The following is a 14,165-nucleotide window of genomic DNA, read 5'->3' on the forward strand; positions in this document are numbered from 1 at the left end:
CTCTGTTCACTTAGTGCATCTATCACACTTTGTGTTAACCTTTTGTGTATCCATCACACTTTGTTCACTTAGTGCATCTATCACACTTTGTGTTCACTCTTTGTGTATCTATCACACTTTACTTCATTCACTTTAGTGTATCTATCACACTTCATTCACCTACCACATGTTTGCTTAGTGTATCTATCACACTCTGTTTGCTTAGTGTATCTATCACACTCTGTTTACTTCATGTATCTATCACATGTTCACTTAGTGTATCTATCACACTCAGTTTGCTTCATGTATCTATCACATGTTCACTTTGTGTATCTATCATACGCTCATTTTGTGTATCTATCACACGTTCACTTCATGTATCTATCATATGTTCACTTTGTGTATCTATCACACGCTCATTTTGTGTATCTATCACACACGTTCACTTTGTGTATCTACCACACGCTCACTTTGTGTATCTATTACACGTTCGCTTTGTGTATCTATCATACGTTCGCTTTGTGTATCTACCACACGCTCACTTTGTGTATCTATCACACGCTCGCTTTGTGTATCTATCGCACATGCTCGCTAAGATTGCATAATTTTCTTACATCCTTTCTACATGAGATGTAGTTTGGTTCGTGTTTATTTGCTTGTATAGCATTCGCTTAAAATGTTGCATTTATTTTGCATAATTACTTCATCGCAGCTCTCTTGGCATGATCATAACTTATGTTCGGCATTGTGCATGCCATTTGCATCTTGCCCCAGCCTACGGGCACATATCTTTGCTTGTTGTATGCTTGTCTAAGCCTTCGGCCTTGTCAAAAATGGGTCGTCTCTGGGCTTTGACATTCACTCCCGTCATTGTTATGACTTTCGAGTTCTGTAAAAGAGGGAAAACTATAGACACCCCATTTTTTACCGTCCTCAAGACTTGGCGTCATCGTTTGAACACTCGATGATCATCTATGCTCGTGTTCGTTTTGAGTTCCCAGAGGTTTCGGCCACGCGCCTTGCCTCAAGGTCTCTCAACTTGACTGTTTTGTGCTTGGTTATGGACCAAGCACTTGTGTTTTTGCTTTTGAGGGAAGAGGGTGGCTTGTTACCCATTCCCTCAACCCATCGGCCAACGCTTGAAGCCGTCGGCCCCTTTTTCTTGCCATCAGCCAAGAGTGTTGGCCGATCGGCACTATATTTGGTTGGTCGGCCACCTTTGTTGGTCAATCGGCCATATTTTCCGACCGACCCCTTTCCATCTGCTTTTGGCAGATATTTTGTGCCAGCTAGAACAGCTAGCACGCACAATTCCCCCCTCCATACACGTGTATAAAGGGATTTGAGCCTTGCTTAGCTTCTCCAAGAAGCTTTGCAAAATTGGTTTTCTATAAAAGGAGAGCCCCCTCTCCCTTTCCAAAGGTTGATCAATCTGATATATGAGAGATATATCACTCTCTCTATATCTCATTCTCTCCATATTTGTGTGTAATAGTGTTCTAAAGGGTGTTTTTGTTCATATTTTTGCACTAAGACACCTAGTGTTACACTTTCCTTTAGTTACTGAGGTGCTAAAGAGTTGATTTCAGAGTTTTTGAGTTAGTTTTGATCAAAAGGAGGTGCTGGAGTTGGTGTTCTGGAAGTGTTTTTCAAGGGTGAGAAACTACTCTATTATTCTCCATTTTTGCTTAAGTTTTTAGCAATACTTGCGTACTATTTTAAGCTTAGTGTCCAACAGAAAAAAGTTCTGTTTTTACATGATTTTGATCTTTGTTTAAGATCACTATTGTGTTTGGGGTCGTTTACCCCCACTTAGGCCTTGTTTGGCCTTATTTTTGTGTCTTTTTTGTGAGCTTCGGGACCACCTTGTATTGGCCTTCGCACCATTGAAATCCTTCTCACCACTGAAATCCAGAAGGATTTCAGTGGTGGGAATGGTGTTTTGAGGTCCTAAGAAGGAGAGGGCCACCCCCCTCTCCTTGTTGTCTTCAATACTTGTCATATTTGCCTCATATGTGAGCACCTTTGTTAAGTTCATGTTGGTCATGTCTTAGCTGGTATTTGTGGTTATTTTGCTGTAATATACCACTGTTTTTACCTATCTTGGTCATTCCATGCATGGTCTATACACTTGTAGTGTAAATTTTGCAAACCAGTCTTGTATGCTTCATGTTTGAGCATGTCTTTCTAGCCTATGTTGACCTCATTTCAGTGGGTTTTTGGTGTTTTTTTAGCATGCCATGACTCTGTTTTGGGTGGGTTTAGTTGGCTCTTACATGCTTCATATACTTGCTTTACAATCCCCCTATTGGTCTTAACCTGCACCTTGTGTTTAGACCACCATGCTTTCATGTTTTGGCTTAACTTTGAGAAGCTTTTAGCTTTGTTTTACCATGCTTAAGGTCTAATTTTGGTTGCTTGGGTCACATATGCCATGCTTTGTATAGCCACCATGCAATCTAGCTTGTTAGCTTTGAGTGTTCAAGTCATTAGCATGCTCTATGTCGACCATTTCAGTGGTTTGGCATCACTTGTCATGATATTTCAGTCCATATAGTATGCTCCTATGCTTGCACTTGTGACTCCTTTAATGGTTTAAAGAGTTGGTATGTTGTGCCTCGTGAATGTGTCATTGTGTATGCCATCATGTTTAGGCCTTTGGGATGCCATCTAAGCGGGGTTTTGGGTTCATTTTGACATGCCATAACTCTGTTTTTATTGGCTTAAAACATGTTATGTTTGGTTGTCTTAGTTGTAGTGTAATACCTCTTTGGTAGCCTTACGCCTCATGTTCTTGCCCCTTTGTCTTAGCTTGTTTTGGCTTTGGTCATTGCATGTTTTAGGCTTATTTTGCCATGCTTTAGGACTGTTTTGGGTCATGCTTGCCATATGCCCTTTGTTTTGTGTAGCTTTGGTTCAAGTCCCTTCACTAGCCTTAAGCTTTAGGCCTCCTTGCATGCTACATTTCTTTTGTTTGTTTGGTTTGGCATCACTCCTCACATGATTTCAGAGGTTAATGCATTGCCATACTCTCATGTTTATCACATTTTGCTCATGCTTGAAGATTGTGTATTGTTGCCTAAGTGTTGGACCATTTGCATGTGCATGTTCGTTTTGCATTTCCATGCTCCCAAGTCATGACTTTGGCCACAGTTTTGGGTATGGTTGAGGTCTTCCCATGTTGGTTTAAGTCCATCTCCGCATGTTGTCCCATGCTTGTCTTGCACGTTACAGGTTTACACGTTTAGGTTACATCACATTTGGCATATTCGCTACCTTAAGCTTTGTGTGCATACTTGAGTCACATTGTGTTTGAGATGCATGCATTGCATTGTGTTTGGTTTGGGGTGTCAAACCAAACATGAGGAATGGGGGACGTTCATACTTGAAGTGACGAAACGTACCTCAATCCTCGGTCGCCAACGCTCTTGATCAAGCATGATAGAGTTCTAGGCATTCATGTGTTTTGTTGCATTCACTCCACATTGATTTGCACACTTGGCACCTTTGGCCATCATGCATTGAAATGAGTGATTGGTGGTCCGAGGGTCGAGAGTCATACTCCCTTGAGTTCATAGTATGATAGGGAGGGTGGTCGTGCACACATTGTCTTGTAAACGCCCTGCCATGCACTGTTTGTCCTCTGCTGCAGCAAAAACAGTATTCTGCAGGAAGGGATGGCCGGTCGGCCATCTTCAGTGCCGGCCGGCTAACTTAACCTGGCCGAGAGCTCCACTTTTGGTCGATGATCATTTTCCCTTGGCCGGTGACTTCATCTCTTGGCCGGTGACCTCCTACAGTGCTCAGGGAGTGTTTCAGAAGCATCTTAAGGATTTTCACAATTTTCAGAGATGCAAAACAGTGCAAACAGAGGCAACATGTGGCATGGCAACGAGTTTCCGAGCGAGGCGATCGAGCATGCATCATTCAATCATTCCGAGGTGGAGCTGCGGCGGCCTCCCTTTTGTAATTAATTTGTTAATTAATTAAGGGTTTGTAATAATTAATTAGCTAGGATAGTTAATTATCCATTTGGGTTTGTATTATTTATTCGGACCCTTCGTCGAGAGGGCGACTTTGTAATAAGTGTGCGTACGTGTGTGAATGTCTTCCAACCCCACGTCTTTCTCCCTTTTACTTACCTGCTTTTGATGGTTAGTTTTAGGTCATGTTTCAATTAGCATACTTATGTTAGCATGTTTGCATATATTCATTCGTATTGCACGCACCGGGCTCGGCGCAACATACTAATTGCATAGTATTTCAATTCCAACTTGAATATGTGTATCGAGTTGTCACATTTCACATGCCATTCTTAGATTAGCCGGGCCTATTCTAGTTGGATTTTGCATGTGTCGCATTAGCCATCTTAAAATGAACTAAGATCATACATGATTTCCAACTAGTTTCTTGTTTTGGCTCGGAATACTAGGTAAGCTTTTATGCTTTAGCATCTTGTATGAGTGTGAGTGTTGCCATGATAGCATGTTTGCCATAAGGCTAACTGCTTTTGTGTATAACTGCCTGAATGCCTGTGGGTGAAGGTTAGATTACTTGAATTGGAACAATTTATAAAAATGTGTGTTTTAAGCTCACTTGAGAGTGGCGAAATCATATTTTTCTAAGCCCACTCGAGGGTGGCAAATCCACGTCTTAGCCTACTTGCGAGTAGCACCTTCAAACCATTTTCACAAACAAACATGAGATGTTTTGTTCCGACTTAGGCGATCTAGTCTATACTTGTGTGTTGTGCGCATCACATAGTAATTCTAGGCTAATAATCGGAATAAGAACACATGAGTTTTCAAAAACAAGATATCATGTTTAGTAGTGCCCGATCTTTGATCGGGCGAGCGAGGGTGCTCATAGATGACCTTCCCCAATCGTACCTAAGTTCCCGAGCCGAGGCAACTTTGGTGATGACGGACACGCGGCCTTAGGCAACGAGTCAGGGTTTCCTAAATTCCCCCAAAATAAAATATTTAGGTGGCGACTTTGTATCTGGCAAAGCAGTCCTTGTTTAGCACTTCTTTCTCAAAAATCAGTTTTCCAAAACGATTTGCCGGATTTGGACTCTTTGGTGATTTATTGGTCTCGCATTGCACTTTGCGGGATTAGATTCAGAACCGTGACATATGAGTCCGAACTGTAGTAGCATGAAGCCCTCGGGGCGCGTCTACAGCTACCTTTTAATCTGAAAATTTGTGGATTTGGAGCACTTTGGATTTTCATCATCTTCTCCTTTGGTCTCTTCATTTCGAGGTAGGGATACCCTACTCCATCTTATGAGTTTTGTCAGAAATTTTGGGCATTTTGATTAGTTAGTGTTGTTGGGTAATTTTTGAAAAAGTTAGGGTTTGATTTGTAATTTATAGAAAGGGGGTTTTCAAATGTGTTAAATCCCATGTGTATAAGAGACCTTGGAAAATGGAATTATTGTTGTTATATTGATGAATTTGAACCTTAGGGTTGATATTGAGAATTAGGAAAAAATGCCCTAGTTACGTGATAAATTAATTTGAATAATTAATTTGTGGGAATATGAAATTAAGTTGGAAATTATGAAATTGGAGAATTATAAAGTTGAATGGTGTAGTTGGATTGATTAATCGCTCACTTATGTAAATATTGATTTGATATCTGTTTAATGCATTTATTTTCTATTTAGAAATAACTGCATTGGGCTATCGGTGGAAGATAGTCTTGATTGTTGTAGACATTGCATGATGATTAGGTGAATTAAAACTAATCGGTTGAATATGTCATTGAATGTGATGGTTGGAATAATACATCGAATATGTGTATTGATTGATCATGTATATGATAATTGTTTATATACATTGTATTGTGTGGGAGGAGATAGGGGATGTACTCCGCGATTTGAGAGAAGATAGGGGATGGACTCTCAAACCTGTGTGGGAGGAGATAGGGGATGGACTCCATTAATACAACAAATACGTATATTAAATTGAAGTGCCGATACAACAAATATGTGTATCATTTGAAGTTTGGAAGTGTTTTTAATATGAGTTATAATCTCATGTAAATTGTGAAGTATGGAAGTGTCTTTATATGAGTTATAGTCTCATTGAATTGTTTGGCCAGGTTCTGAGCCATGTTCATGAAATGATTTGGATAAGTAAAGGAAAGTGGAATGTAACATGGACATGATTGTAATGGAACTGTGTTGTGATATAAATTGGTTTAGAAGTATTAACCATCTCTCAAATGCTATTGTTTTAGTCACTTCTCATATTTGGTTTAGTATATCTCTACTGGGCTGTGGCTCACCCTATATGGGACATCATTTTCAGGTTCAGGCACTATGCTACCTCCATGGACGTAGCTTGAGAGACTTGGGACTGATAGTTCTTTTTTGTTGTTCTCTTTTGGTATTACATGTAAATTCAAGCCACGGGCTTAATGTGTATTTGAGTTAGTACTCTCTTCTTTTGTAACCAAGTGTTGGTTTGGAAAGTTGTAAGCCAGTAGGACATTTACTTTTGTTGTCAACATGTAATACTTTTGTAATGAATACTCTGATAAATAGAAATATGCTTTATTCTCTTATGTCTATGCATGTCAATTAATGTTGGGTTTTATGTATTTTTTTGAGGGCATTACAACTTGGTATCAGATCGTACCGGGTTCGAATACTTTGGGTACGGGGGAAGTGGTTAGTACCACAATGTGTTTGTCTCGCTTGTTAGAGACTTAGGTATAATGTTATGTGCTTATGTGATAACATGTTTATGTAGTTATATGGATATGGAATGTAGTTTCTAGGATGTTGATTGGATCCTTGGGTTTCTAGGAGTCTTATTGGAAAAGAACTTGATCAATGCTATTTCTAACCGGAACGCTAGCAATGCCTCGGAACTGTCATTATCTGGGAATAAAATTCGTAAGTACTTATGTGATTATGTGCTTACGTGGAATGAATTACTGTTGTCCATGCATTAGGACGCGAGTGTTCTAGTTTCGGCACATTTGTGAATGTGCTAATGTTCTTTGTTACCTTTATCAGGATGTCAGGACGAGGATGTAGTGGTAGGCGAGGTAGGACTAGGAGACAGGAGATGCCTATACCGGATGATATTCCGGCGCAGTAGGAGGGGGTTGGCCAGACCAATGTGGCCGAGCTAGTAGGTCAGCAAGCCATGGGCGCCTTAGCCCGCGAGATGGCAGGAGCATTGAGGGAATCTATGGGCATTCTCAGGGCTGAGAATCAAGCCCAGGCCCATGTAGTTGAGGCAGGGCCTTCCTTTCTGAAGAGGGAGTTTTTCTGGTCTAATCCAGACAAGTTTGTTGGCGACCCTAAGGAGCCACTTAAGGCTGAAGAGTGGCTTAATCGAAGATGAGGCTTTGAAGGTGACCTTGGCGTCCTTCCAGCTGAAGGGAGACGCGGGTCAGTGGTGGAAGTTTGTTCAGGGCCGTATCGGTGGGACTTGGGAGGCTTTCGTTGACGCCTTCCAGGAGAAGTTTTTGTCTCCCGCTATCAGGGAGAAGTTGAGAGATCAGTTCTGTCAGCTCAAGTAGCTGAGTTCATCAGTGGCCGAGTTTGAGACTGCATTTACCAGTTTATCCAGGTTTGCACCTGAGCTTGTGGCGTCTGAGGAACGCCGTTGTCTTGAGTTCAAGAGGAAGTTGAGGCATGGACTCAAGATTAGGGTTGCTGGGCCCATGACTCGGGAGTATGGGCGCCTTGTGGATGCTGCGGCCCATATGGAGACTATTATGCACGAGGAGAAGGAGAGGTTAAGGGGCTCCAAGAGGAGTCAGGATGGCCAGGGGGATGGTAGGAGGCAGAGGGGTTCTAACCCTCAGCAGTCCCAAGGTGCTTATGCTAGATCTACCTTTCCAGTGTCGAGTTTAGGCTCTAGGAGAGGCGGTCAGGGAGATGTTACTTGTTACAAATGTGGTTAGTTGGGCCACAAGCCACCAGCTTGCCTGCAGAGGGGAGGAGGTCAGAGAGCAGCTTCATCTTCGGCTTGTCCTCAGAGCTAGAGTCAGGACAGAGGCCAGCCGCTCTCTTGTTACCAGTGTGGTCAGGCGGGGTACCTGAAGAGGTTCTGCCTACAGTTGAGTGGCACATCGGGTGCGTCTGGTTCGAGGCAGACGTAGAGTTTTCAGCCAGCATAGTCTGTTCAGGCCTTGAGGGCCAATCAGGGGGCGTCATCGTCTCAGTCTGTGCAGCAGTCTTTTGGTCCTCGGGGTGAGCAGGTAGATCAGAGACCTTCTAGGCGTGTGTATGCTGTTGCCGCGCAGGATCTTGTACCGGCTCCATCTGTTGTGAGAGGTACCTTTTTGTTTTGCAACTCAGTTGCCAATGTGTTGATTGATACGAGTGCATCCCATTCTTTTATATCTGCTGCATTTGCTTCTATTTTGGGGTTGGAGCTGGCGCAGTTAGCATCTCCTATATGTGTTGTATCACCTGTTGGGGGTGAATTGATTTTGAAACAAGGGTGTCGGGGCTGGTACGGCGCTAATTTCTAGTGCCCGGTACGGCGCTAATTTCTATGGCACCATATCGTTTTGCTCCGGCCAAGTTGATTGAGTTGAAGATTCAGCTCCAAGAATTGCTAAATAAGGGCTTTATTCGCCCTAGTACTTCGTCGTGGGGAGCACTGGCCCTCTTTGCTAAAAAGAAAGATAGGGCTTTGAGACTTTGTATCAATTACCGAAAATTGAATCGGGCTACGGTTAAGAACAAGTACCCTATGCCTCGTATTGATGATTTGTTTGACCAGTTGAAAGGGTCCCGTTGTTTCTCTAAGATAGACTTGAGATCGGGTTACCATCAGTTGAGAGTCAGGGAGGAAGATATTCCGAAGACGGCATTCTGTACGCGGTATAGCCACTATGAGTTTCTGGTGATGCCTTTTGGACTCACCAATGCACTGGCAGTCTTTATGGACTTGATGAACCGGATATTCCGGGAATTCTTAGATTGTTTTGTAGTCATTTTCGTGGATGACATCCTGATTTATTCACCTTCTGAGGAGGAGCACGAGGAGCACTTGAGAGTGGTGCTTGAGTTACTTAGAGCCCATAGACTGTATGCAAAGTTTGGGAAGTGTGAGTTCTGGCTAAGTGAGGTCAAGTTCTTAGGCCATGTAGTCTCCGGAGAAGGGGTGTCTGTTGATACATCCAAGATAGAGGCAGTGCAGGATTGGGCACAGCCTAAGAGTGTTTTTGAGATCCGCAGTTTTCTGGGATTAGCTGGGTATTACCGCCAGTTCGTGAAGGATTTCTCCAAGCTAGCTTCACCGTTGACTAGATTGACACGGAAAGGGGTCAAATTTGTATGGAGTGAGACTTGTGAAAAGTCGTTCCAAGAGTTAAAAGTTAGACTTACCACCGCTCCGGTTTTGATTATTCCGAAGAGAGGGTTGGGTTATGCGGTATATTGTGATGCCTCACGAGAGGGTTTGGGTTGTGTGTTGATGCAAGAGGGGAAAGTGGTAGCCTATAGCTCGCGGCAGTTGAAAATACAAGAAAGAAATTACCCTACACATAGAGTTAGCAGCTGTGATTTTTTGCCTTGAAGATTTGGAGGCACTACCTTTATGGTGAGAGATTCGAGGTGTTCTCAGATCATAAGATTCTGAAGTATCTGTTTACACAGAAAGACTTGAACTTGAGGCAAATGAGGTGGATGGAGTTTATTGAGGATTATGACTTCGAGTTGCATTATCATCCAGGGAGGGCCAATGTTGTGGCCGATGCCCTTAGCAGGAAATCCATTAGTGATGTAGCTTGTATAGCCATCCGAGAGTGGGAGATGTTGGGTGCACTTGGCAAGTTTGATTTGTTTCTGGGCGAATCTGTTGAGGCTGCGGCCTTATTTTCTGTAGTTGGGCAACCTACACTTGTGACTTGAGTGTTAGAGGCACAGAGAGGTGACCTTGAGGTAGAATCCCTCTAGGAGAAGATCTTCAGTGGGAAGGTCGAGAAGGGTTTGACGGTGTATCCCGACCTGAGTGTGAGATACCGAGACCGTTTGTTTGTGCCAAAGACTTGCCGAGAGGAAGTACTCCGAGAGTTTCACCATTCACGCCTTGCGGTGCATCCGGGAGGCACTAAGATATATCGTGATTTGGGTCGCCAGTTTTGGTGGCGGGGTATGAAGAAAGATGTGTCAGTTTTTGTGTCTAAGTGTCTTACTTGTCAGCAAATGAAGGCCGAACATCAGAGGCCAGCGGGTTTGTTACAACCCTTGCCTATTGCCGAGTGGAAGTGGGAGCATGTCACTATGGACTTCGTTGTAGGTTTTCCGAGGACTCAGCGGGGTAGTGATGCTATTTGGGTGGTTGTAGACTGGTTGACTAAGTCGGCGCACTTCATCCCTATGTACGTGAGAGATTCGGTAGATCATCTTGCCGACTTGTATGTTCGGGACATAGTGAGGTTGCACGAGGTCCTAGTGTCGATCGTCTCAAATAGAGATCCACGTTTTACTGCTAGGTTATGGCAGAGCTTGCAGAGTGCCTTGGGTACTAGGTTGACCATTAGCACGGCTTATCATCCTCAGATTGACGGACAGTCCGAGCGTACTATTCAGATCCTTGACGATATGCTTCGAGGTTGTGTTCTTGACTTTAGTGGGTCGTGGGAGAGGCATTTGCCCTTGGTAGAGTTTGCCTACAACAACAGTTTTCAGTCGAGTATCGGTATGGCACCGTTTGAGGCCTTGTATGGCCGACCGTGTAGGTCTCCAGTTTGTTGGGCCGAGGTGGGTGATGCACCTTTGTTGGGCTCGGAGTTGGTTCGGGAAACGACGGAGAAAGTTGAGTTTATCCGTAGGAGGCTTGTTACAGCCTAGAGTCGTCAAAAGTGTTATGCCGATCGTAGGAGCCTTTGATATTTGAGGTGGGTGATCATGTCTTTCTGAAAATATCACCTAGGCGGGGTTTGATGAGGTTTGGGAAGAGTGGGAAGTTGTCCCCTCAGTTTATTGGCCCTTTCGAGATCCTTAAGAGGATTAGCGAGGTTGCCTACAGTTTAGCTTTGCCGCCGCAATTGTCCGGAGTGCATGACGTGTTTCATGTTAGTATGCTTCGAAAGTACGAGCTGGATCCATCGCATGTATTGGATTGGACCGACTTAGAGGTTGATGAGGATGCCTCGTATGAGGAGAAACCGGTGCGGGTCTTGGATAGACGGGATCAAGTCTTGCGAGGCAAGACCATTCCCTTGGTAAAAGTTTTGTGGAAACATCACGGAGTGGAGAAAGCCACTTGGGAACGTGAGTTGGAGGTCTGTGAGAAATATCCGGACTTGTTTGTTAAAGTTTAACCATGTATGGGAATTTTGTTGTATTAATAAGCTTTAAGAGTATTGAATATGTCTTAAGTTGTAAAACATTGTACATGTTTCGGTTCATGGAGGTATTGTGAATTATGCCTTGAGAATGGAAGTTTATTTTAACATTGTGTATGTTAAGTATGTTATAGAAACGCAAATATATCATGAATATTGAATATGTTATGAAATTATGAATCATGGTACTAGAAATTGTTGAATTTCAAGGAAGTGCATGTTGATAATGCATGTTGTAACTTATGTTATAAATTGCCTCTTGAATAGAGATGGGATGACCGGTAATGGGTCAGGATGTGGAATGTTGAATGGCAATGTTGTTGAAAATTAAGAAAAACATATTTTTGAAAACTTGTATCTAATTTCGGGGACGAAATTCTTTAAGGGGGGAAGGTTATAGCGATCCCGGGTTTTCCCCTTTATGTACAGTATTCTGGACTTAGGTTCCGTGGTTGAGTATTGCTGCATTTGTTTCATTTCCGTTCTTTAATTCTTTATGTATGAGTTTTAGGATGCGTTGGACAGGTTTGTAACAGGTTGGTTGTGTTTAGGAACAAATGGTTGCTGCCCAGATTTTGGTGTCTTCGCGCGAGCGAGGCTTTTGTCGCTCGAGCGAGCTCTTTGTTTTGATTTCTTTGCTCGAGCCAAGATTCCTTCGCTCGAGCGAGAGTTGAGTTTTGTGTCTGGTGGCTCGAGCGAGAAGTCTTGCGCTCGAGCTTGCGTCTGCGTCTGGTTCTGGACCTTAGAGTTGTATTTCTTGGCTCGAGCGAGCTTTCCTTCGCTCGAGCGAGCGAGGTCTATGTTTTGGGTTTCTTCGCTCGAGCGAGCTTTTCTTCGCTCGAGCATGCTTCTGGTTGCAGACCTGAAGCTTCGAATTGTTGGCTCGAGTGAGGCTTCCTACGCTTGAGTGAGGTATCTTTGTATCTGGTCGCTCGAGCGACCACTCCTTCGCTCGAGCAAGCCTCTGTTATATCAGTACACAACAATCGTCCCCTTCATCATTTTTTGATACACTTTTCAGCTCAAAACCCTAGATTCGGCTCTCTCTCTCTCTCTACACTTACCTTCTCTCTAGGGTTTCATTTGTTTCTAGTGTGTTCCTACCCTAATCTCTTTGTAAGAAAGATAGAGGGTCGTGTGGGCTACCTTTTAATCTGAAAATTTGTGGATTTGGAGCACTTTGGATTTTCATCATCTTCTCCTTTGGTCTCTTCATTTCGAGGTAGGGATACCCTACTCCATCTTATGAGTTTTGTCATAAATTTTGGGCATTTTGATTAGTTGGTGTTGTTGGGTAATTTTTGAAAAAGTTAGGGTTTGATTTGTAATTTATAGAAAGGGGGTTTTCAAATGTGTTAAATCCCATGTGTATAAGAGACCTTAGAAAATGGAATTATTATTGTTATATTGATGAATTTGAACCTTAGGGTTGATATTGAGAATTAGGAAAAAATGCCTTAGTTACGTGATAAATTAATTTGAATAATTAATTTGTGGGAATATGAAATTAAGTTGGAAATTATGAAATTGGAGAATTATAAAGTTGAATGGTGTAGTTGGATTGATTAATCGCTCACCTATGTAAATGTTGATATTATATCTGTTTAATGCATTTATTTTCTGTTTAGAAATAACTTATTTGGGCTATCGCTGGATGATAGTCTTGATTGTTGTAGACACTGCATGATGATTAGGTGAATTAAAACTAATCGGTTGAATATGTCATTGAATGTGACGGTTGGAATAATACATCGAATATGTGTATTGATTGATCATGTATATAATAATTGTTTATATACATTGTATTGTGTGGGAGGAGATAGGGGATGTACTCCACAGTTTGAGAGAAGATAGGGGATGGACTCTCAAACCTGTTTGAAAGGATATAGGGGATGGACTCCATTAATACAGTAAATACGTGTATTAAATTGAAGTGCTGATGCAGCAAATATGTGTATTATTTGAAGTTTGGAAGTGTTTTTAATATGAGTTATAATCTCATTGAATTGTTTGGCCAGGTTCTGAGCCATGTTCATGAAATGATTTGGATGAGTAAAGGAAAATGGAATGTAACATGGGCATGATTGTCATGGAACTGTGTTGTGATATAAATTGGTTTAGAAGTATTAACCATCTATCAAATGCTATTATTTTAGTCACTTCTCATATTTGGTTTAGTATATCTCTACTAGGCTGTGGCTCACCCTATATGGGACATCATTTTCAGGTTCAAGCAATATGCTACCTCCAAGGACGTAACTTGGGAGGCTTGGGACTGATAGTTCTTTTTTGTTGTTCTTTTTTGTTGTTCTCTTTTGGTATTACATGTAAATTCAAGCCACGAGCTTAATGTGTATTTGAGTTAGTACTCTCTTCTTTTGTAACCAAGTGTTGGCTTGGAAAGTTGTAAGCCCATAGGGCATTTACTTTTGTAATGAATACTCTAATAAATAGAAATATGCTTTATTCTTTTATGTCTATGCATGTCAATAAATGTTGGGTTTTATGTATTTTTTTGAGGACGTTACATCAACTCTTCCCTAACTTTGTTTTTTTAATTTGATTTAATTTTAATATCAAATTATTTTTAAATATTCCTTAAATTTTTTTCTCTCATCTCAAATTCTTTTTCTCATCAAATTTTATGGAAAAAATTATTTACAATACTTCATCTTTTTTATTTCATGAGATATTTATGGTAAACTATGCAAATAGTTCTTATAATTTACAAGATGTAGCATTTTGATTTTTGTTGATTTAATTTACTTGATTTTATCTATTAATTTAATGAATTCTATCATATTGGTCCAATAAATAACGACCGTTATGTTTGGTGGACAAAAAGTCGTTACGTGCTCAAA

Source organism: Camellia sinensis, chromosome 6 (genome assembly GCF_055761805.1).
Source record: "Camellia sinensis isolate YWXY chromosome 6, ASM5576180v1, whole genome shotgun sequence".
Lineage (NCBI taxonomy): Eukaryota > Viridiplantae > Streptophyta > Magnoliopsida > Ericales > Theaceae > Camellia > Camellia sinensis.